At 40.7% G+C, this 24,076-nt stretch overlaps 1 protein-coding gene across 11 annotated transcripts in view; it reads right to left on the minus strand.

The window, feature by feature from the left end:
• The window catches only part of NUMB (NUMB endocytic adaptor protein), a 190,552-nt gene that overhangs the window by 118,606 nt on the left and 47,870 nt on the right, over positions 1-24,076 (minus strand). For 10 of the 11 annotated variants that reach the window (XM_073011136.1, XM_073011138.1, XM_007987214.3 and 7 more), the window contains one exon: positions 17,235-17,366. The gene's annotated coding sequence lies outside the window, so the exon portion shown is untranslated. Of the gene's footprint in view, positions 1-748; positions 770-17,234; positions 17,367-24,076 lie in introns of those variants that run through there. The other variant, XM_073011137.1, reaches the window with a different exon arrangement.

Raw genomic sequence — 24,076 nt, forward strand, 5'->3', positions numbered from 1 at the left:
GGTGAGCAACCCACCTCGGCCTCCCAAAGTGTTGGGATTACAGGCGTGAGCCACTGCATCCCGGGAGACAAATAAAAATTATATACTTATGATATACAATGTGATATTTTGATGTATACATTGTGAAATTGTTAAATTGAGCTAATTACCATATTCATCACCTCACATACTTATTTTGGTTTTGTGAGAACATTTAAGATTTACTGTCTTTGCAGTTTAAAAAAAAAAAAAAAAAAAGATTGTGTCACTCTGTTGCCCAGGCTGAAGTGCAGTGGTGTGACCATAGCTCACCACAGCTTTGAATTCCTGGGCCCCAGTGATCCCCTAGCCTACACCTCCTGAGTAGGTAGAACTATAGGCACAAGTCACCACACTCTGCTCTCCTTTACAAGTATATAATACATTATTATTAACTATAGTCACCATTGTTTTACAAAGGATCTCCAGAACTTATTCATCCTAACCGAAACTTTGTACCCTTTGACCTGTTCCCTCTCTTCCTCCCCAGAACCTGGAAATCATCATTCTACTCTGTTTCTAAATTTGACTTTTTAAGACTCCACTTATAAGTGAGATCATGTTTGTCTGTCTTTTTTTTTTTTCCTTACATATTTCTTCATTTGAAACCAAAAATAACATTTCACATTCTTTTATTCTTTCGTGTTTATATTCAGAATAAAAGTCAACGTTAGCATCCGGCAATGTTTGTAAGTTTTTAAATAAAGCCACATTGTCTTTCTATGCCTACCTTATTTCACTTTGCATAATGGCCTCCACGTTCATCCACAATTAAGGTTGAATTGTGTGTGTGTGTGTGTGTGTGTGTGTGTGTGTGTGTGTGTGTGTGTTACATGTGGCTGTATCTCCAGCCTAGGCAACAGAGCAAAATCTTGTCTCTAACATAATAATAAATACAGGGATTAAAAAGGGATTAGAGGCCGGGCGCGGTGGCTCACACCTGTGATCCCAGCACTTTGGGAGGCCGAGGCGGGCGGATCACGAGGTCAGGAGATCAAGACCATCCTGGCTAACATGGTGAAACCGCATCTCTACTAAAAATACAAAAAATTAGCCGGGCATGGTGGCAGGCGCCTGTAGTCCCAGCTACTCGGGAGGCTGAGGCAGAAGAATGGTATGAACCCGGGAGGTGGAGCTTACAGTGAGCAGAGATCGTGCCACTGCACTCCAGCCTGGGTGACAGAGCGAGACTCTGTCTCAAAAAAAAAAACAAAAACAAAAACAAAGGGATTAGAATAGGTATTCATAAGTATGGCTACACATGATGTATACACACACACACACACACACACACTCTCTACATTTCTTTATCCATTCATCTGTTGATGGACACTTAGGTTGATTCCATATCTTGGCTATTGTGAATAAATGCTGCAATGAATACTAATACATTTTAAAGGAGTGAGGGGCTGGGTGTGGTGGCTCATGCCTGTAATCCCAACACTTTGGGAGGCAGAGGTAGGTAGACTGGTTGAGCCCAGGAGTTTGAGACCAGCCTGGGCAACATGGCAAAACCCCGTCTCTACAAAAAATACAAAAATTAGCCTGGCAGGTGGTGTGTCCCTATAATCCTAGCTACTTGGGGGGCTGAGGTGGGAGGACTGCTTGAGCCCAGGAGGTCAAGGCTGCAGTGAGCTGTGATCATACCGCTGCATTCCAGCCTGGGTGGCAGAGCGAAACTCTTATCTGTAAAATAATAAAATATTAAAATTTAAATTAAATTTAAAAGGAGTTATTTCAGAATGATGTTAATGTGCCAGAGATGAGGAATGAAACATAGGCTGATCATTCACACAGGGATTAAAAGTAGGTATTCATATGTATAGCTACATATTGACATCAGGTATTCTACAGGCAAAGCATAGTTTTTCCTGTGTCTCAACCGTCCTCTTTGAAAAAATGAAAATAACCTTAAAATATGTTATTGTTGAAGACAATGAAGGAGAATTGAGTTCTAGAATGGCTAGATGGATACAGACACAGCTGAAAGAGAAATAAAATCCTTAACATAGCTGTTTCTTCTATACATAGAAAATAAGTCTAAATTGGAGTTGATATCAACTTCAGGTAGAAATGAAAACTAGTATAGTCTTTTTTATTTCTTTTTTTAATTTTTTAGAGACAGGCACACGCCATATGCCCGGTTAATTTTTAATTTTTATTTTTTGTAGAGATAGGGACTTATTCTGTCACCTGGCTGGGGCGCAGTGGCACAACCATAGCTCACTGTAACCTCAAACTCCTGGGCTCAAGTGATCCTCTTGCCTCAGTCTCCCAAAGTGCTGAGATTACAGGCAGGAGCTACCATACCTGGCCACCCTGCCCCTCTATCCATCCATCTACCCATCTATCCATCTATCTAATCTATCTATTTTAATTATTAGGGGAGAGGTGTGTGTGTGTGTGTGTGTGTGTGTGTTTAAGCAACAAGGTCTTGCTCTGTGGCCCAAGCTGGAGTACAGTGGCACAATCATAACTCAATGGAACTTTATACTCCCGGGCTCAAGGGATCTTCCCACATCAGCCTCCAGAGCAGCTGGGTCTACAGGCCCACACCACAAGGCCTGACTAGTTCTTGTGTGTGTGTTTTGTTTTGGAGAAACAAGGCCTTGCTATGTTACCCGGGATGGTCTCAAACTCCTGAGCTCAACTGATACTCCTGTCTCAGCCTCTCAAAGTGCTGGGATCACAGGTGTGAGCCACCAGTCTTTTTAGAACACAGTTTTACAATATGCAACTGAAGACCTTAAAATGAACATATATTGAAGAATATTTCACACAGAATCATCAGACCAATCAGATAACTTACGGTATATGGTTCTCAAACTTTAGCAGGTATCAGAATCACCTGAAAGGTCTGTAAAACCAGATTGCGGCTGGGCGCAGTGGCTCATGCCTGTAATCCCAGCATTTTGGGAGGCTGAGGTGGGCAGATAACTTGAGGTCAGGAGTTTGAGACCAGCCTGGCCAACATGATGAAACCCTGTCTCTACTGAAAATACAAAAAATTAGCCAGGCATGATGGTGCACACCTGTAATCCCAGCTACTCAGGAGGCTAAGACCAGAGAAACACTTGAACCTGGGAGGCAGAGGTTGTAGTGAGCTGAGATCACACCACTGCACTCCAGCCTGGGCAACACAGCGAGTGATATGCTGTCTCAAACAAAACAAAACAAAACAACCACAGATTCCTGGGCCCCCAAACCAGGTTTCCAATTCAGTAGGTCTAGGTGGAGGCCAAGAATATGCACTTCTAACAAATTCCCAAGTAATGCTGGTATCTCTGGTCCAAGGACCAGGCTGAGAATCCTTGATCTAACAAATGGACTTCTATGAAACCATTAAAAATGAAGATCTATATTCATCGATATGATATATACATGCAGTGGTGTACTGATAAGACAGCTTGGGGAGGAATTCAGCAGGGAGAAAGAAGCCCTGCTTTGTAGCATTTGCCAAATTCACTGATGTAGCTAATCCCACCATTGCTAATATCAACCTACCAACAATTTGGGCTTGCATAATTTCTTAATTATTGGCTCTGGTGAGCTAGTGCTAGCTGGCCCAAGCACATTAACTAGAAAAATATCTAAAAAGATATAAGGCAAAATGGTAATTACACAGTTATCTTTGGGTAAGAGAATTATGGGAATTTTCTTAATGGCTTTCTGTATTTTCTTAACTGTTTTATGAGCATTCTCACTTTTATAATAAAAATCTATTAACAATTAAAAATGAAGTTATTTGCATTGGCTATATCTTTCTGGTCATTAAATATTCACACACACATTCATTCATATATATATATATGTCTATAAAGGTTTGGATTAAGAGTTCTGTATAGTTGGAAGTTTTGCAACCCCTCTAGAGAAGACACTGATATTTAAACATTAACACCAAGTCTGCTACTGCAGTCTCCTTCTGTGTTAACCTGGCCTTGACAAAGTGGAAAAAGAAAGAATGGTAAAGGCCCAGCTGAGAAGTCTTTGAACTCTAGCCCTGGAGCATCAAGGGCTATATGTGTCTGTTTACAAAACTAAGCATTAACAGCTGCCCTAGAATCCAAGTGGAAAATAGCCTAAGACAGCCTGTAATGCACGTGCTATAAAACCCAGTTTCACAAAAACAGCAGGAACATAATCCCTCTAGCTTTGCCACATAAAAATGTAGGTTTAACAGTTCACCAAATTATTAATGAGAAAAAAATCAAAAATAGCTTAAAAATCCCACAACAGAAGATTAAATAATTTAAAGCTATAAAATGAAATATGCACCTATTAAATGGTGATATTTTAAAATGTCTAACAACATGGGGAAATGGTCATAAATTATTGTGAAAGGAAAAAATGTAAGAAAACTATGTATATAATCCCATTAATAAACTACATATTTGTATATGAGAGACAGAGACACAGAGAGAGAGAATGAGAGAGTGTGTGTGTGTGTGTGTGTGTGTGTGTGTGTTTAACGACCAGAAATATATAGCCAAGGTTAATAGCAATTATCTTTGGATTAGGGTATTACAGATGATCTTTTTATATTTGCCCATTTGCCCATTTGTATTTTCAAAAATATCTACAACAAATACATATTATTTGGGTTTTTTTTTTTTTTAGTCATTAAGCAGGGGAAACCCAAATGGTAACAAGTAAATGAAAAGATGCCCAACCTCACACTTAATCACAGAAATAGAAATTAAAACAATATACTTCTTAATTCCCATCAGATTGACAAGGCTATACAGATGGATAAGACCAAATATTGGTGAGTATTTAAGGAAACAGGAATCCTAATTCACTACTGGTAGGAGCATAAACTGGGTAGCCATTCTAAAAAACATTTGGTAATATTTAATGAAATTAAGTATGTGTATGGGCCACAAGTCAGCAATTCCTTTTCTCGGTATATACTAGAGTAACCTTTGCACACATCAGTAGGATATATGCATAAGGATGTACACAGCAGCACTATTTGTGTTAGTTTTCAACACACCTACGTATCAATTATTAGAGAAATATACAAGTAAAATGTGGAAATACATATACAACGGAACATTATACAACAGTCAGTTTTTGTCAACTAGATTTACAAATACAGTATGTGCTTGCATAATTCCTTTTGATCAAAAAAGAATAAATAAGATTCGGAGCATAATAACATTATACAGCTTAAAAACACATACGCATAGGGCCAGGCATGGTGGCTCACACCTGTAATCCCAGCACTTTGGGAGGCCAAGGTGGGTGGATCACCTGAGGTCAGGAGTTCGAGACCAGCCTGGCCAACCTGGTGAAACCCCATTTCTAGCAAAAATACAAAAAATTAGCCAGGTGTGGTAGCAGACGCCTGTAATCCCAGCTACTCAGGAGGCTGAGGCAGGAGAATCGCTTGAACCTGGAAGGCGGAGGCTGCGATGAGCTGAGATCACTCCACTGCACTCCAGCCTGGATGACAGAGCGAGACTCGGTCTCCAAAAACAAAACAAAAAAAAAACACATACACATAAAACAATAGGAAAATATTTCAAAAATAAGCACATACTTACATTAAGCATATTAAATACAGTTGGCCCTCCATATCCATGGGTTCAACCAACTGTGGATTTAAAATATGCCAGAGCCAGGCACAGTGGCTCATGCCTATAATCCCAGCACTTTGGGAGCCTGAGGCGGGTGGATCACCTGAAGTCTGGAGTTAGAAACCAGCCTGACCAACATGGAGAAACCCTGTCTCTACTAAAAATATAAAATTAGCCGGGTATGGTGGCGCATGCCTGTAATCCCTCCTACTTGGGGGGCCGAGGCAGGAGAATCGCTTGAACCCAGGACACAGAGGCTGTGGTGAGCCAAGATTGCACCATTGCACTCCAGCCTGGGCAACAAGAGCGAAACTATGTCTTAAAAAAAAAAAAAAAAGAAAGAAAGAAAAGAAGAGAAAAAGGAAAGAAAATATGCCAGAAAAAAAAAGGCTTAGCCATATGCAGTGGCTCACATCTGTAATTCCAACAACTCCAGAGGCTAAACCAGGAGGACTGCTTGAGGCCAGGAGTTTGAGCTTGCAGTGAACTATGACTACACCACTGCACTCCAGCATGGGCAACACAGCAAGAGCCTGTCTCTAAAAAATAAATAAACAGCTCAGGCACGGTGGCTCACACCTGTAATCCCAACACTTTGGGAGGACAAGGCCAGTGGATCACTTGAGGCCAGAAGTTTGAGACCAGCCTAGCCAACATGGAGAAACCTCATCTCTACAAAAAATACAAAAATTAGCTGGATGTGGTGGCATCTGTAATCCCAGTTACTTGGGAGGCTGAGGCAGGAGAATCGTTTGAACCCAGGAGATGGAGGTTGCAGTGAGCTGAGATCGTGGGTGACGGGAGTGAGACTCTGTCTCAAAAAACAAAAACAAAAGTGAAAATATGTAAATGAATAAGAAAGCAAGTGAGCTATCAAGTCATGAAGAGAAGACATGAAAGAACTTTAAATGCACATTACTAAGCGAAAGAAGCCAATCTGAAAAGGCTACATATACTGTATGATTCCAACTATATGACATTCTGGAAAAGGCAAAACTATGGAGACAGGAAAAGGATCAGTGGTTACCAAAGGTTAGGTGAGAGGAAGGGATGGACAGTCAGAGCACACAGAATCTTTAGGGTAGTAAAACTATTTTGCATGACACTACAATGGTGGATGCATGTCAGTACATCTGCCAAAATCCACTGAAAGTACAACACCAAGAATAAATTCTAATATAACCTAAGGACTCTAGGTGAAAATAATGTGTCAATGTGGGTTTATTGATTATAACAAATTATGAAACATATAATTAGTCTTCTTCCCTTTTCTTGACATATACCTCATAAAACCACTGGCACCTCTGGAGTGATGAGTATCTTTTACATGCTAATGAGATCTCTAGATAGTTTCAAGGATAAAGGCTGGTCATCTGAAAGACCAAGGCATAAGACGGTTGGGATTTCCAGCCCCAGGCCCCAACCTCCAGAGAGGGAAGAGGAGCTGAAGGATAAGCTGATTATAAATGGCCAATGACTTAATCAATCATGCCTATGTAATGAGGCTTCCATAAAAACCCAAAAGGACAGCGTTTGGAGAGCTTCTGGACAGATGAACACATGGAGGTTCCTGGAGGGTGGCACACCTGAAGAAGGCATGGAAGATCCATGCCGCTTTATACCCTGCCCTATGCATCTCTTCCATCTGTCTCATTTGTAATATCCTTTATAATAACCCTATAAATGCAAACGAAGTGTTTCCCTGAGTTCTGTGAGCCACTCTAGCAAATTAACTGAACCAAAAGAGGGAGCTGTGGTAACCCTGATTTATGGCTAATCAGCCAGAAGCACAGGACACAACCTGGGGCTGGCAATTGAAGTAGGGGATTGAGCCCTCAACTTGTGGGATCTGATTCTATCTCCAAGTAAATAATGTCAGAATTGAGTTAAAATGTAGGATACCCAGCTGGTGTCTGCCAAAGAATTGAGTGGTTGCTGGTAGATAGAAATCCCTATACATTTTGGTAACCAGAGATGCTGTGTTATATTGAGTTTGTATTCGTTTGATTTTTCTTATATCTCCTGTGTACTATTCTGGTAAGGAATGTTGACAGTAAGAAGGACTGTGGGTTTGTGGGGGCAACAGGTATATGGAAACTCTCTATTTTTTTGCTCAATTTTGCTATAAACCTGAAACTGTTCTAAAAAAATTAAGTCTTCAAAAACTAACCAAAAAAACAAAACAAACAAAAAAAAACGGGATGGTACTCATGAACAATAACAAGTAACTGGCTATAAACAAACAAAACAAAGAAGTACAGATCTGGAAGGTTCATGTAAAAGGCACCAGAGCACATCCATATGTACAAAGGAAACCACTAACAAAATATGTAAGACTAGATTTTTTTTTTTTTTTTTGAGACAGAGCCTCACTCTGTCACCCAGGCTGGAGTGCAGTGGCGCGATCTCGGCTCACTGCAAGCTCTGCCTCCCGGGTTCACGCCATTCTCCTGTCTCAGCCTCCCGAGCAGCTGGGACCACAGGTGCCTGCCACCACGCCCGGCTAATTTTTTGTATTTTTAGTGGAGACGGGGTTTCACCATGCTAGCCAGGATGGTCTCGATCTCCTGACCTTGTGATCCGCCCACCTCGGTCTCCCAAAGTGCTGGGATTACAGGCGTGAGCCACTGTGTTGGGCCTAAATTTGTTTTTGAGACAGGGTCTCACTCTCACCCAGGCTGGAGAGCAGTGGCGTGCAATCAGAGCTCACTGCAGCCTCAAACTGCTGGGCTCAAGTAATCTTCCTGCCTCAGCCTTCATGAGTAGCTATGACCACGTGCACACACCACCATGTCCAGCTAAATTTTTAGGATTTTTTGTAATGACAAGGTCTCACTATGTTTGCCCAGGCTGGAATCAAACTCCTGAGCTCAAGTGATTCCTCTGCCTCAGCCTCCCAAAGTGCTAGCATTACAGGCGTGAGCCACTGTACCCAACCAAAAACTTTTTAATCATGGTGGAAACAGACCTCGTAATTCAAATCCAGTTTCTGCAGCTATTTTTCTTCAACAGATGAAGAAAAATGCTACTAATCAACAATACCTCCTTGATCACAAATAAATTTCTAGAATAAATGATTGATTCCCTATCTGCTATATGGATCCTAAAACATAAAAATAATAACTAAAAATAGCAGGAGCAGATGCCTTTTACTGAGAGCCCATAAATTATTGCACTGTATGTATAATATCTAATCTTTCTAACAATCTTCAGAGATTACACACTACATTACTATCTCAGAGAGATTAACTGATTTGCCTAAGAACACACAACAACTATGTAGTATAACCAGGAATCAAATATAATCTTCTACTATAAAATCTGTGCTCTTTCATTCTACCCCAATGTCCATATACCAAACAATTATAACAATAACATCTTCCATTGTAGCACCTCCAATGTATTAGGCACTGTATTAGGTACTTTACATAAATTATCTCCTTCATACTTCACGACTGCCCTAAAAGTCAGATATTATTAATTCCATTTTACAGATGAGGAAATAGAGGCTTATAAATTCAGTAACTTGCCCAATGTCTCAAGATTCAAGCCAAGTTTCACTTTGTATTATCAAAAGTTCACTTTGACAACTAAATTTAAAACTCTTTACTATTTTTAGTCCTTTTGTTCTCCACACTATCCAGTTAAATGTTACTATGTAATAATAAAGCACCTACGTGCTGAACATCACACTGAAGTCAAATGAACACAATTTTGATAACTGTGACAGATGTTAACTGGTTACTCAAAAAGTCATTCCCATATCCCTACTCCCTCCTTGCCTCTCATTACAGAGGCCAAAAGACGAAAACAGCTAGAGGTGACCATATGACCCAATTTTGGCCCTTGGAACATTAGAAGTGACTTGCTGGAATCACTAAGAAAGCTTTTCCTTGGCAGTGTCTTTTTCCTTCTTCCTTGAATGTAGGTGGAAGGCTGGAGCTGCAGTAGCTGTCTTAAGACCATGAAAGGCCAAGCAAATCACAAATTCATAGGCCCCAGCAATGTTGAACCATTAAAGCAACATGAGCAACTGCCAACTTCAGATTTATGTAAGCTTTATAGTCGGGTTTTCAATTACTTACAGCTTGATTCACCCCTTATATATCACCGTATCAGAAACTCTACCACAATTTTAACTGTAAGTAACTTCCTGGCCAATAATTAAAAACGAAGTCACGTACTAGTCCTAAATTAGTCTGACAAAATGACAATCTCCTGATGAGGACTATTTTGAGTGGGAGCTGTGAGAAGATAGAGCTGAGGAAAGAATGAGAGACAAGAATACAGAATCAGGGAGCTCCCTGGGCTCTGAATTGCGCACATGGTTAAGAGCTCAGACTCTCAAAATAATCACCAAGAGTATATCATTAGAAGGGACACATCCTTGAATAATAATATAAGCCTTCAAGAGATTGGTGGGGCATGGCAGCTCATGCCTGTAACCCCAGCACTTTGGGAGGCCAAGGCAGGCAAATCACTTGAGGCCAGGAGTTTGAGACCAACCTGGCCAACATGGCGAAACCCTGTCTCTATTAAAAATACAGAAAAAAAGAGGCCGGGCGTGGTGGCTCACGCCTGTAATCCCAGGACTTTGGGAGGCCAAGGTGGGCAGATCATGAGGTCAGGAGTTTGAAACCAGTCTGGCCAATATGGTGAAACCCCGTCTCTACTAAAAATACAAAACTTAGCCAGGTATGGTGGCACGGCCCTGTAGTCCCAGCTACTCAGGAGACCGAGGCAGAAGAATCACTTGAACCCCAGAGGCGGAGGTTGCAGTGAGTCAAGATCGCCTGGATGACAGAGCAAGACTCCGTTCGAAAAAAAAAAAGATTAGCCAGGCATTGTGGCGCACGTCTGTCATCCCACCTACTCGGGAAGCTGAGACACAAGAATCACTTGAGCCTGGGAAGCAGAGGTTGCAATGAGCTGAGATTGTGCCACTGAACTCCAGTGTGGGCGACAAAGCAAGGCTATGTCTCAAAAAACAAAAAAAGGTTAAAAAAAAAAAAAAAGAGAGAGAGATAACATGCTTCAAAACAAAAGTTAAGACTCTTGTCCAAAACAATTCATAGTTAATTTTCTTAGGTATGATCAGGTCTTGGGGTTACAGGAAAAAAATAGTTTGCATTTAATAATAAATGTTTACTGAAGTATAATATCCTTTTTCTTAGAAGATGCATGCTCAAGTATTTAGAGGTAAATTATCATGATGTCTGCAACTTACTTTCAAGTGGTTTATATAAAAGAGGATACATACATATTAGAATACACATATAAAGTATGGGAAAATATGAAAAAATATTGAAATATCAGTGGGGGATATACAGATGTTCAACATACGTCTTACAACATTCTGCACATTTGAAATATTGCATAATAAAAAGTTGATGTTAATGTTAATTTCCTGGTTTTGGTATTGTACTACAGCTATGTAGCTATGTAACTGGGTAAAGGACACAGAGGACTTCATTTTCCTATTTGTATACCTTTGTGAATCTAAAATTATTTTTAAAATAATTTAAATACTAATCTAAAATACTCTGTGAATCTAAAATTATTTTTCTTTTTTTTTCTAGAGACGGAGTCTTGCTCTGTCACCCAGGCTGGAGTGCAATAGTGTGATCTTAGCTCACTGCAACCTCCGCCTCCTGGGTTCAAGCAATTCTTCTGTCTCAGCCTCCCGAGTAGCTAGGATTACAGGCATGCGCCACCGCGCCCAGCTGATTTTTATATTTTTAGTGGAGATAGGGTTTCACCATGTTGGCCAGGCTGGTCTCGAACTCCTGACCTAGTGACATGCCCGCCTCCGCCTCCCAAAGTGCTGGGATTACAGACGTGAGAAAATTATTTCAAAGCAAAAAGTTAAAAATGTTGGGAAGATTTCTTGCTTGGTAAGATGAAGTAAATACATCTCCCTTTATCTTCCAGTTAACTATAACACTGGGACAGAATGCATGAACAGCTATTTGAAGATGCTGTAAATATCACAGGTGGATCCAGGGAAATCACCAGAATTCCAACTACCCCCAAACCAGCTATGAGTTTATCATTTTTTTTCCCTCTAGTATCCTCCAACCTGAACTCAACACAACGTAAAACCCAGAACTGAGCACAATGGTGCAGGCGGAGAGAGAAACAGAACCCTCTAGCTCTGGCTCAAGGCCAGTAAAGGGAACTCCTACAGCTCAGAGAAGATGAGGGGAATCCTTTGGGTATTTTTTTCTCTTTTTTTTTTTTTGACAGGGTCTCACTCTGTTTCCCAGGCTAGAATGCAGTAGCACAATCACAGCTCGCCACAACCTCAAACTCCTGGGCTCAAGTTATCCTCCTGCCTCGTCCCCGCAGAGTGCTAGCATTACAGGTATGAGCCACTGTGCTCAGCAGCTTGGGAAAACTCCATACTCTCAATGTGTCAGTCCCCAGGTCATCCATGGTGGGGGCAGCAGCAACAGCAGAAGAATCTGGGAATGGAAAGCCACCTCCAGGAACAAAACTTCTGAAGGAAGGGAACCTTTCTCTCCATCCAGTGGAGCCTTGCCTCCAAGTGGGCAGGACAAACTCCATTGTTTTGGGTTTTTTTTCCTTCTCTTTCTGTCCATAGGAAAGTGACCCCATAATGTTGTTTATGAACTGCTGGGCTCATCCTCAACCTGTGTAGGTATGCATCTGATATCAACTGGCATAATAAAAACTTTGATAACTGAGATAATGAATAGACCTACACCCAGATCCCAGACTGACCACTGGATGAAACACTTGTGGGACAGATCTGAATAACACTGCCAAAGCTCAGAAAACTGAATTTATATGGAACCACAACCCACCGAAGACTAAAATAAAAATACCAATATTCTCCACAGAATATAAAGAAAACTGGCCAGGCACAGTGGCTCATGCCTGTAATCCCAGAACTTTGGTAGGCCGAGACAGGCAGATCACATGAGGTCAGGAGTTCCAGACCAGCCTAGCCAACATAGCAAAATCCCATCTCTACTAAAAATACAAAATTAACCAGGCATGGTGGTGCACACCTGTAATCCCAGCTACTTTGAGGTGGGGATCACACCTGTAATCCCAGCACTTTGGGAGGCTGAGGCAAGCAGATCACTGAAGGTCAGGAGTTCAAGTCCAGCCTGGCCAACATGGTGAAACCCCATCTCTACTAAAAATACAAAAATTAGCCAAGTGTGGTGGCGCATGCCTGTAATCTCAGCTATTTGGGAAGCTGAGACACAAGAATCACTTGAACCTGGGAGGTGGAAGGTGCACTGAGCCAAGATCACACCACTGCCCTCCAGCCTAGGAGACAGAGCAAGACTCTGTCTCAAAAAAATACATAAGTAAATAAAATAAATAAATAATAATAATAATGGGTATAGAGCTTCAGTTTTGCAAGATCAAAGGAGTTCTGAATATTGGCTGCAGAGCAATGTGAATGCACTTAACATTTAAAGATGGTTAAAATGGTAAATTTTTATGATATGCTAATTACTTCCCTACTCCAAATGTTAAACACTTTTGTTAAACACTTCATTCACAGAAGGTACTATACCTTTTAATAATTAGGACTAGAGGGTACAGGAGGGTTAGGAGTAATAAAAAAGTCATGTAACTTCTGTATTAACAAAAACCTGTAAAAACATGAACTGAATGCTGTTTTTCAAATAAGAATCATTGTAATTTTAGAACCAGGAATCTCATTTTAAAAAATGGTAAGTAGGAGAACACTAATCTCTAAGCAATATAACTTACTTCTTCCAGAATTACTAAAAGTCCTTTTTGCATTTTAAAATAATTTGTACAGGCCCTGCACAGTGGTGCACACCTATAGTCCCAGCTATGCAAAGACGCTATGATCGCGCCTATGAATAGCCACAGCACTCCAGCCTTGGCAATACATAGTAAGACCTGTCGCTAAAAAAATAAATATATAAAAATAAAATTAACTTTACATAGTCATGTATCTTTACCCAAGAACTTTATCATTTACTTCCTTCCAAGGATTACATAAAGTACCAAAATAAACACTACCATATTTGTAATTTCTTAAGAGTGTTTAGGAACTTTTGTTGTTGTTTCAGAGAACAGTATTTCACTATTTGAGAGATTTTCATCCCCTTAGGTACAGGCCTACAGATGATAATGTATTCAATAGATCTGTATCAGATATCAGCAATTAACCTACTCTGACTTCTTAAAAGCAAAAGGGAGCTAAAAACAAATGTTTAAAACAAAAAGTCAAGTTAAATGCTTAAAGGCTTTCTGTATGCTTGCACATATATGCATATATGTTATTTAAGATATAGTATTTTACATTACCTATAATCATTATTCCTAATCTGTCTATTGTAAAATACCTTATCTTGGTTTTATTTATTTATTTTTGGGTTTTTTTAGAGACAGAGTCTCTCTCTGTCACCCAGGCTGGAGTGCAGTGGCACAGATCTCAGCTCACTGTAACTTCCACCTCCTGGGCTCAAGGGATTCTCCCACTTTAGCCTCCAGAGTAGCTGGGGTTACAGGCGTGCACCACCACACCCAGCTAATTTTTTGTATTTTTAGTAGAGACGGGGTTTCCCTATTTTGGCCAGGCTGGCCTCCAACTCCCTGCCTCAAGTAATCCACCCATCTGGGCCTCCCAAGGTGCTGGGATGGCAGGAGTGAGCCACTATGCCAGGCCTCATCTTGTTTTTAAATGCAGAAAAAAACAAAACTCACTCCTGTCATCCCAGCCCTTTGGGAGGCCAAGGTGAGCAGATGGCTTGAGCCTACGAGTTCAAGACAAGCCTGGGCAATACAGCAAAACCCCATTTCTACAAAAAATACAAAAATTAGCCAGGCATGGAAGCTTGCATCTGTAGTCCCCATTACTCTGGAGACTGAGACAAGAGAAGCACTTGAGCCCGGGAGGTGGAGGCTATAGTGCTAACTGCACTCCTCCCTGGGCAAAAGAGGAAGACCCTATCTCAAAACAAAACAAAAACAAAAATAGCTTTCTCAATTACTGTACCTTTTGAACTAAAATATATTGTTTCACAAAAATCAGTCAATTCTGATCATTAACATTTGAGAATTAACAAACTTCTGATATTGCCTCTATTGATACACTAGGTGGTTCAGTTTTTCTCCATTATAGAATTTTACCTGCAAATACTAGGGAAATAGTGCTGAGCCAACTCTGTTAAATTAAACTCATTATGATGTAAATCACTTTGGAATGAGAAAGTATCTAGATAGCAAGAAAATCTTCTGGGTCTTCTGCTTCCTAAAGCCTATTGTCCATTCCTATAGTGAACAGACGACAATCACATGTAATGTTTACAGAATTCTCTAAAAATATTTTCCATCACATCCAGAATTTGAGTATTAGTTATATTCAAACCTGCCACAGGCAGTTTATATAACTGGTAGCAGTCAATAAGGCAACCAAATACTCTATAACTTTGCAGTTTTCTCATCCCACTGAAAAAACTTGGCCAGGCGTGATGGCTCACGACTGTAATCCCAGCACTTTGGGAGGCCGAGGCATGTGGATCACGAGGTCAGGAGATCGAGACCATCCTGACCAACATGGTGAAACCCCATCTCTACTAAAAATACAAAAAATTAGCTGGGCGAGGTGGCACATGCCTGTAGTTCCAGCGACTCGGGAGGCTGAGGTAGGAGAATGCTGTGAACCTGGGAGGCGGAGCTTGCAGTGAGCCGAGACCGTGCCACTACACTCCAGCCTGGGCGACAGCGCAAGACTCCGTCTCAAAAAAAAGAAGAAAAACTTAAGATATTTACCAGAAATTTAGCACAATCCTGGAAAAACTGTACACAATCCTGTACAATCCTGAAAAAGACTTCCCTTAAAGAAACAGAGACAGACAAAACAAATGTGGAGGTATATAATGATTATATTGGCATTCGGTCCTCAAATTTATATTGGAAAAACTTAAGATATTTACCAGAAATTTAGCACAATCCTGGAAAAGCTGTACACAATCCTGTACAATCCTGAAAAAGACTTCCCTTAAAGAAACAGAGACAGACAAAACAAATATGGAGGTATATAATGATTATATTGGCATTCAGTCCTCAAATTTATATTGGAAATCAATTTCCCAAATAATTCTCAAATTATTCAAACAAACAAGAAAAAAAAAGACCCAAGTAGACTTTGAACTAACACGTTCTTAAAACAACAACAACAACCACCCAACTCCAAACTACAAATCTTATCTTCCATCTTGTTTATAAACTTTTGTCTCTACTTTTGATTGTAGCAATATACTGTTTTGTTGACACAAAAGAAAATTCCAGGCCAGATGCAGTGGCTCATCCCTATAATCACAACACTTTGGGAGGCCGAGGAGGGTGGATCACCTGAGGTCAGGAGTTCAAGACCAGCCTGACCAGCATGGTGAAACCCCGTCTCTACTAAAAACACAAAATTAGCCAGGCGTGGTGGCACATGCCTACAATCCCAGCTACTTGGGAGGCTGAAGCAGGAGAATCACTTCAACCCAGGAGGCAGAGGTTGCAGTGAGCCGAGATTATGCCATTGCATTCCAGCCTGGGCAACAAGAGCAAAACTCCTTCTAGAAAGAAAGAAAGAAAAGGAAGAAAAAGAAGAAAAGGAAGAAAAGAAAGAAAGAAAATTCCAAATTTATTTCACTTTTTTTGTTTAGACATCTTATTTTCAATATCATACTCTACTACACAAGAACACATCAAATTCTTATTGAACTCATACACCATAATATCCTGCAAATATTCCTCTTTTTAATATATTTCATGTTATCTATATTACCTTAAAAGTAATACAAATCGTGGCAAATATTTTCCAAAGATGCCTACAACATTAGATTCCATCCCATATGCTCTTCTTACAATGTGATGTTGATCTTTCAAGTGGTGGGGTCTACGTCCACAGCTTCCTTGAAACCTGGGAGGACCTTTACAACTACATCAACTGGTAGGACAGAACAAAGTAACACTATGGGACTTCCAAAACCAAGTCAAATATGCCATGCACCTTTGCCTTCCTCTCTTGGGATGCTCTCTCTCTTGGAACCCAGGTACCATGCTGTGAAGAAGCCGAGCAGCCATAAGGAGAGGTCACATGAAGGTGTTCTTGCCAACAGCCAGCATTAACCACCAGATATGTGAGTGAGCAAGCCTGCCTTCAAATGATTCCGGTTCCCAGCCACTGAGCCACTCCAACCCTTCTAGCCATCTCACCTCATGCTATATGTTAACAGAGACAAGTATTCCTACCAATCAAGCCTTGCTCAAATTGCAAATACATGAACAAAATAAATGACTGTTGTTTTAAGCCACTAAGTTTGAGGTACTTTGTTACACAGCGATAGATAACTGCAACACAAGCTCATAAATACAATCTGGAAAACAGACAAAAAGAAAAACAATTTTAATTATTCTAAGTTTTACCACTATAAAACATTTTGACACACATCTTACAATTAAGAAAACGTTTTGCCCTACCCACCTAAGATTCCAAGTGATTTTATCAGGACAAAGGGTTATATTTGTAAAGGCAATAAAATGTTTGTATCTAACTACAAACAGGAAGAAAGACTGTTAGCCTTCAATCCACTTTGCTTATCCTTAAATATCTCTTTCACTTACCTGTCCTAAGTGAGGTGTCTGAGGATTGCTGGCCCACCAATATTCCAATCTATGGATATAGATCAAGACCTTGAGTTGTAACAGCAGCTGCACTGGCACTTTTCCCCAGAAGAAGTTGCTTAAGCCTCAAATCTGAAATTTTCAAGGAAAGAAAATCTTAAATATACATACCTCCTTTCAATCACTTAAAATTTCACTTCTATAGTTGAGTAAGGACTGATGGAGTTGGTTAGGATACATGGAAGTGAATGCACAGGTTTCACTAAAAATAGAGTTGGCCTGCGCAATTCTTGAAACAGGGCAAAAATAATAACAATTTTAAAAACTGAGGTGGATAATACGAATTCAGGTTCCAGCCTTACATTCTTAAGAGCTATAGGATCTCAGTTAAGTAACAAATTCTGTGTGCATAAGTCTGATCATGTGATGAAGACTGAGGGAACCAGATCAAAATTTTGAGCTAGGAGTCAGCAGACCTGGGTTCCAAACTCAGTGATCATTCTCCCTTGCTGTAAGAACTTTGATACGTCTCTATGGGCTCGATTTTATCATCTCTAAAAGGGGAGGGTTGAATTAAATAGTGGTTGTTCAAATCTAACTCTTGAACAGATGCCAGCCATGACTAAAAACTATTTATAAAGTTACCAATTTTGCTTACTATGAGACTGTCCTTCCTGCATTTTTGGTGTTAAAATGGCTTATTTTATGAGATTATGTGACAGTAGCAGTAGATGGTAGCAGTTGTTAAAGTTCTCTATAGTCAAAATAAAGAGCTGTAATTCTGTGTAAGCAATCTATAAATTCTTTTTAGAAATTCTAGTGTCTGTATGATTTACGTGAACTCTAAAATTCCTTATACTTCTGACATCCTACATACTCACTATTCAACTAATATTTATTAGGTATCCAATATGTAACAGGTAGTCTACTTGTTGCTGGGCTACCCAAAACCTAAGATTAGTCCCTCCTCTGAAAAGCTCCCAATTTTAACAGGGAAATAGACACATATATCTCAAATATAATATAAATGGGTTAAGTCTTCTAATATAGGTTATGAATCTTACAATACATGGGAGGAAGAATGATAGAATGGATTTTGTTTTGTATTTTGGAGACTGGGTCTTGCTCTGTCTGCCGGCCTGAAGTGCACTGGCGTGATCTCGGCTCACTGCAGCCTCAACCTGCCAGGCTCAAGAGATCCTCTCACCTCTGCCTCCTGAGTAGCTGGGACTACAGGCATGTGCCACTATGACCGGCTAATTTTTTGGGGGAGGTAGAGGGTGGGGGTGGGGGTAGGTACAGATGAGGTCTCACTATGTTGCCCAGGCTGAATGAATGAATTTTACAACTTAATAAGCTTTTAAAGTGAGTTTTGTAGTTGTAGGATGAGTTAATTATAACCTCTTTAAACCTCAGTTTATTTGTAAAACAATAATGATTACAGATACCACAGAGTTGTGGTACACAGATAAGATGCTATAAGAGGCCATTACAAAAAGTGAAAACGTTCAGCTCACACGCCTTCCAGGAGACAAAAAAAAAATCATTTAATAATGACACGGTGCAAAAAGAGTTATTTACAAAACTGTAAATATGTATTTGTTTAAAACACTGTAAAACTCAGTGGTGCTTTTCTTCACTAGCTTCTAAGCAGCTGAAGGTTATAACCAAGTTTGTACCACTTTATATTCCTAGCATCTAGTACAATGCCTAATAAATAGCTGGCATCAATAAACAGTTTATTAGAAAAACTGATTGAATAAATTGGTAAATGGCTAATCTATTTTTATAGAAATTAAAGTTACATTAGCTAAAAGTAAAAATTCTTAGAACTTTTATCCAAAACTAATTTTATTTATTTATTTATTTATTTGTTTAGAGATGGAATTTCGCTCTTGTTACCCAGGCTGGAGTGCAATGGCACGATCTCGGCTCACCGCAACCTCCACCTCCCGAGTTCAAGCGATTCTCCTGCCTCAGCCTCCCGAGTAGCTGGGATTACAGGCATGTGCCACCATGCCCAGCTAATTTTCTGTATTTTTAGTAGAGATGGGGTTTCTCCATGTTGGTCATGCTGGTCTTGAACTTACAACCTTAGATGATCTGCTCACCTCGGCCTCCCAAAGTACTGAGATTACAGGCGTGAGCCACTGCACCCAGCCCCAAAACTAATTTTAAATGTGTATTTTGTGCCCACATCTGTCATATTGCAATCTGAATATACATGCATATTTTAAAAGCAAAATAAATTCACCAGACAAGGCAATAGTGCTGTTCCTGAATAAGAAGACAAGAAGCAGTTAACTTTTTTTTTTTTTTCCCAGAGACAGGGTCTTGATCTGTTGCCCAGGCTAGAGTGCAATGGTGCCTCACTGCACAATCACGCCTCACTGCAGTCTCAAACTCAAACTCAAATGAGGCACAATCATGCCTCACTGCAGTCTCAAACTCCTGGGCTCAGTGATCCTCCCACCTCAGCCTCCCAAGAAGCTAGGACTACAGGTGCATGCCACCATGTCCAGCTAATTTTTAAAAAATTTTTCTGTAAAGACAGTCTCGCACATGCTGGTCTCAAACTCCTGGGCTTAAGCAATCCTCCTCGCTTGGCCTCTCAAACTGCTGTTTACAGGCATGCACCACCACACCCAGCTGGGCAGCTAACATTTAATGGGGACTGATTATTTGCCAAAAGCTCTTCTAAGCACCTCCTATGGATTATCCCATTTAATCCTGAATAACTCTCATGAAATTGACTATTTTTTTAAGAGATGAGGGGTCCTGGCTGGGCACAGTAGCGCATGCTTGTAATCCCAGCACTTTGGGAGGCTGATCAGGTGGATCACCTGAGGTCGGGAGTTTAAGACCAGCCTGACCAACATAGAGAAACCCTGTCTCTACTAAAAATATAAAATTAACTGGGCGTGGTGGCACATGCCTATAATTCCAGCTACTCGGGGGGCTAAGGCAGGAGAATTGCTTGAACCCAGGAGGTGGAGGATGCGGTGAGCCAAGATCGCATCATTGCACTCCAGCCTGGGCAACAAGAGCGAAACTCCGTCACACAAGAGAAAAAAAAAAAGAGAGAGAGATGGGGGGGTCTTGCTCTGTTGCCCCAAGAGCCATGATGATCATCGCTCACTGCAGCCTGAACCTCCCAAGCTCAAGTGATCCTTCTGCCTCTCAGCCTTTCAAGTAGCTAGGACTACAGACATGTGCCACCATGTCTGGTCAATTCTTACTTTTTGTATAAGCAGGGTCCGTCACATTGCCCACACTGGTTTCAAACTCCAGGCTTCAAGTGTCTTCCCACCTTGGCATTACAGGCATGAGCCACTGTGCCCAGCCAAAAGCAACTATTAAATACTCTCATTTTATAACTAGGAAAATTAAGGCACAAATAACTTCCAAGATCACAAAAATACGAAATAGTGGGTACGGGGTTTTTAAAAGAGTAGTAAAATAAAATGGGTTGTCTGACTCCAGAGCCTATTTTTTTTTTATTATTATTATTTATTATTACCATTTTTTGAGACAGTCTCACTCTGTCACCCAGGCTGGAGTGCAGTGGCGTGATGTCGGCTCACTGCAACCTCTGCCTCCCCTGGGTTAAAGCAATTCTCCTGCCTCAGCCTCCCGAGTAGCTGGGACTAAAGGCACACAACACCACACCCAGCTAATTTTTGTATTTTTAGTAGAGACAGGGTTTCACCATGTTGGCCAGGCTGGTCTTTAACTCGGGCCCTCGTGATCCACCCGCCTTGGCCTCCCAAAGTGCTGGGATTACAGGCGTGAGCCACTCTGCCTATTTTTTAATTAAATAATTTTGTATTTAAAAATCAGATTTTACCAGAACTGGGAATATTTGCTTCTAATGATTTGATTCTTTTTCTAAAAAATAAGGCCAGGCATGGTGGCTCACACTTGTAATCTCAGCACTTTGGGAGGCCGAGATGGGTGGATCACCTGAGGTCAGGAGTTCGAGACCAGCCTGGCCAACACGGTAAGACCTTGTCTCTACCAAAAATACAAAAATTAGCTGGGCCTGTGGTGCGCATCTGTAGTCCCAGCTACTCAGGAGGCTGTGGCACAAGAATCGCTTGAACACGGGAGGCAGAGGTTGCAGTGAGCTGAGATTGTGCCATTGCCCAGACTGTGCCACTGCACTCCACACTCCAGTCTGGATGACAGAGCAAGACTCTGAGTCAAAACAAAACAAAAACAAACAAAACAGTTATTTTATCATGTATGCTAAACACAAAGATATGATACAGTTCCTGCCTTCAAAAGCCCACAAACCAATGCAGTATTATAACATTAAGTAGTCACACCTGAATTTTACTGTTTTAAATTTAATTATCTCAATGTTTTCTTTTTTTTTTTTTTGATACAGAGTCTCACTCGGTCACCCAGGCTGGAGTGCAGTGGCACAATGTCAGCTCACTGCAACCTCCATCTCCCGGGTTCAAGGGATTCTCAGGCCTCAGCCTCCAGAGTAGCTAGGACTACAGGCACACGCCACCATGCTCAGCTAATTTTTTTGTATTTTTAGTAGAGACAGGGATTCACCATGTTGGCTACGTTGGTCTCGAACTCCTGACCTCAACTGATTGCCCATCTCAGCCTCCCAAAGTGCTGGTATTACAGGTGTGAGCCACCACACCCGGCCTTCATTTACTCTTAATTCCAAGTATTACAGCCTTAAGTTTCAGAGAATATAGGAAAGGTTTATATGGTCTTAAAGGAAAAATTAGTTAAAAACCAAGAGAAACTCATTTTGCATGGCCATCTACTTTCAGATAATGTTGCAGGGGTGTTTGTTTTGAGCAGGGTCTCACTCTGTCGCTCTGGTTGGAATGCAGGGATGTAATCATGGCTCACTGCAACCTCCACTTCCTAGCTCAAGCAATTCTCCAGCCTCGGCCACCTGAGTAGCTGGGACTACGGGTGCAAGCCACCAACACCCGGCTAATTTTTCATAGAGATGGGGTTTCACCATGATGCCCAAGCTAGTCTTGAACTCCTGAGCTCAAAGCAATCTGCCCTTCTCGGCCTCCCAATTTGCTGGGATTACAGGCATGAACCATTAGTGCCTGGCCCCCAGATAACGATTTTTTTTTTTTTTTTTTTTTTTGAGACGGAGTCTCCCTCTGTCGCCCAGGCTGGAGTGCAGTGGCGCAATCTCGGCTCACTGCAAGCTCCGCCTCCCAGGTTCACGCCATTCTCCTGCCTCAGCCTCCCGAGTAGCTGGAACTACAGGTGCCCACCACCAAGCCCAGCTAATTGTTTTGTATTTTTAGTAGAGACGGGGTTTCACCGTGTTAGCCAGGATGGTCTCGATCTCCTGACCTCATGATCCACCCACCTCAGCCTCCCAAAGTGCTGGGATTACAGGTGTGAGCCACCGCGCCCAGCTGATAATGATGTTTTAAAAATACACACAAAACACAGAATAAGAACAGCTGAATTTCATTACCAATAGATGCTCTAACAAAACAATTTCAGATGTAATTTGCAAAATGCTATTTTTAGCCAACAATGTGTTTCACTTCATCACTGGCCTGATTCTTTAACAGACTGTAGCGCTTCTCATGTTCTGCTTTCAGTTTTAACAACTGTGTTAAAAGGAGAGCTAAATACCAACAAAACACAGAGAAATAACAATAGGTCTTGTAAAGGCTTTTTGGATATGAAAAAAACATTGTTACTAGTGAAAACACCTTACATGTTATTTGACCAAAATGAACAACGATATAGTCAAAATAACTAAAGTAACATTTCACATTTTTCTATGATTACACTCCACATCTTTCTGCCTCCATACCAGCACAATAAACTATTTCTCCTTACTGTCTTGCAACTTTTTTTTCTTTTTTTTTTTTTTTTGAGATGGTCTTGGCTCACTGCAACCTCTGCCTTCCGGCTTCAAGCAATTCTCCTGCCTCAGTCTTCCAAGTAGCTGGGATTACAGGCACGCGTCACCATGCTCAGCTAAGTTTTGTATTTTTAGTAGAGACAGGGTTTCACCATGTTGGCCGGGCTGGTCTCGAACTCCCAGCCTCAAGTGATCTGCCCACCTAAGCCTCCTAAGGTGTTGGGATTACAGGCGTGAGCCACCATGTCCGGCCTCTTGTAACTATTTTCAAGAAAACCAATATTCCAGCGATACTAGTCAAGAAGCCATGATAAATGGATGTTAGTAGTAATGACGCAATACTGTAGAATTAGAGCAGGCTATGTTTTACAATAAAGAGGAAATACGAAAACAGATTATTTCTAAAATAGTACCACAAAAGAAAGAAAAAAAAAAATCTAGATTTCTAAAAACAATTGGAAATGCTGGCACTGTGAATTCATAGAACTCAATTAAAAGCTGTTGGTTCAAAGATTTGGTTTGCCAAATTTTCCCCTATAGATAAATGTTAAATACCCACTGTGACATTTTATGCCACTTCCTAGATTAAAAGTCTTTTGTTAATTCCATGAAGATAAATGAACACCCAGATTGTTTACATTCCAGGTATCTGCCTCTAGGGGAACAGATCAGAGAAAAGCAACGTAAGCACAACATACAAGCTTTATTGAGACCTGCAAAACAACAAAATTTGACACATTCTCCATACAAAATATGCTTAAGGGAAAAAACTATGTTAGTTGGAAAAACCACAGTACATACTCTTACTTTTTTTTTTTTTTACTAGAATCACTATGCCAGTTAGAATAAGTTTACAGGTTGTTGGGGGGCACTCCTAGTCACTACTCTCAGGGCTTTATCCAACAATGGCATATCAGTATAAAAGCTCTTAGAAAATAATCACATTTCAAAATTATGCCCATCCTTTGAC

This window comes from Chlorocebus sabaeus, chromosome 24 (assembly GCF_047675955.1).
Source record: "Chlorocebus sabaeus isolate Y175 chromosome 24, mChlSab1.0.hap1, whole genome shotgun sequence".
NCBI lineage: Eukaryota > Metazoa > Chordata > Mammalia > Primates > Cercopithecidae > Chlorocebus > Chlorocebus sabaeus.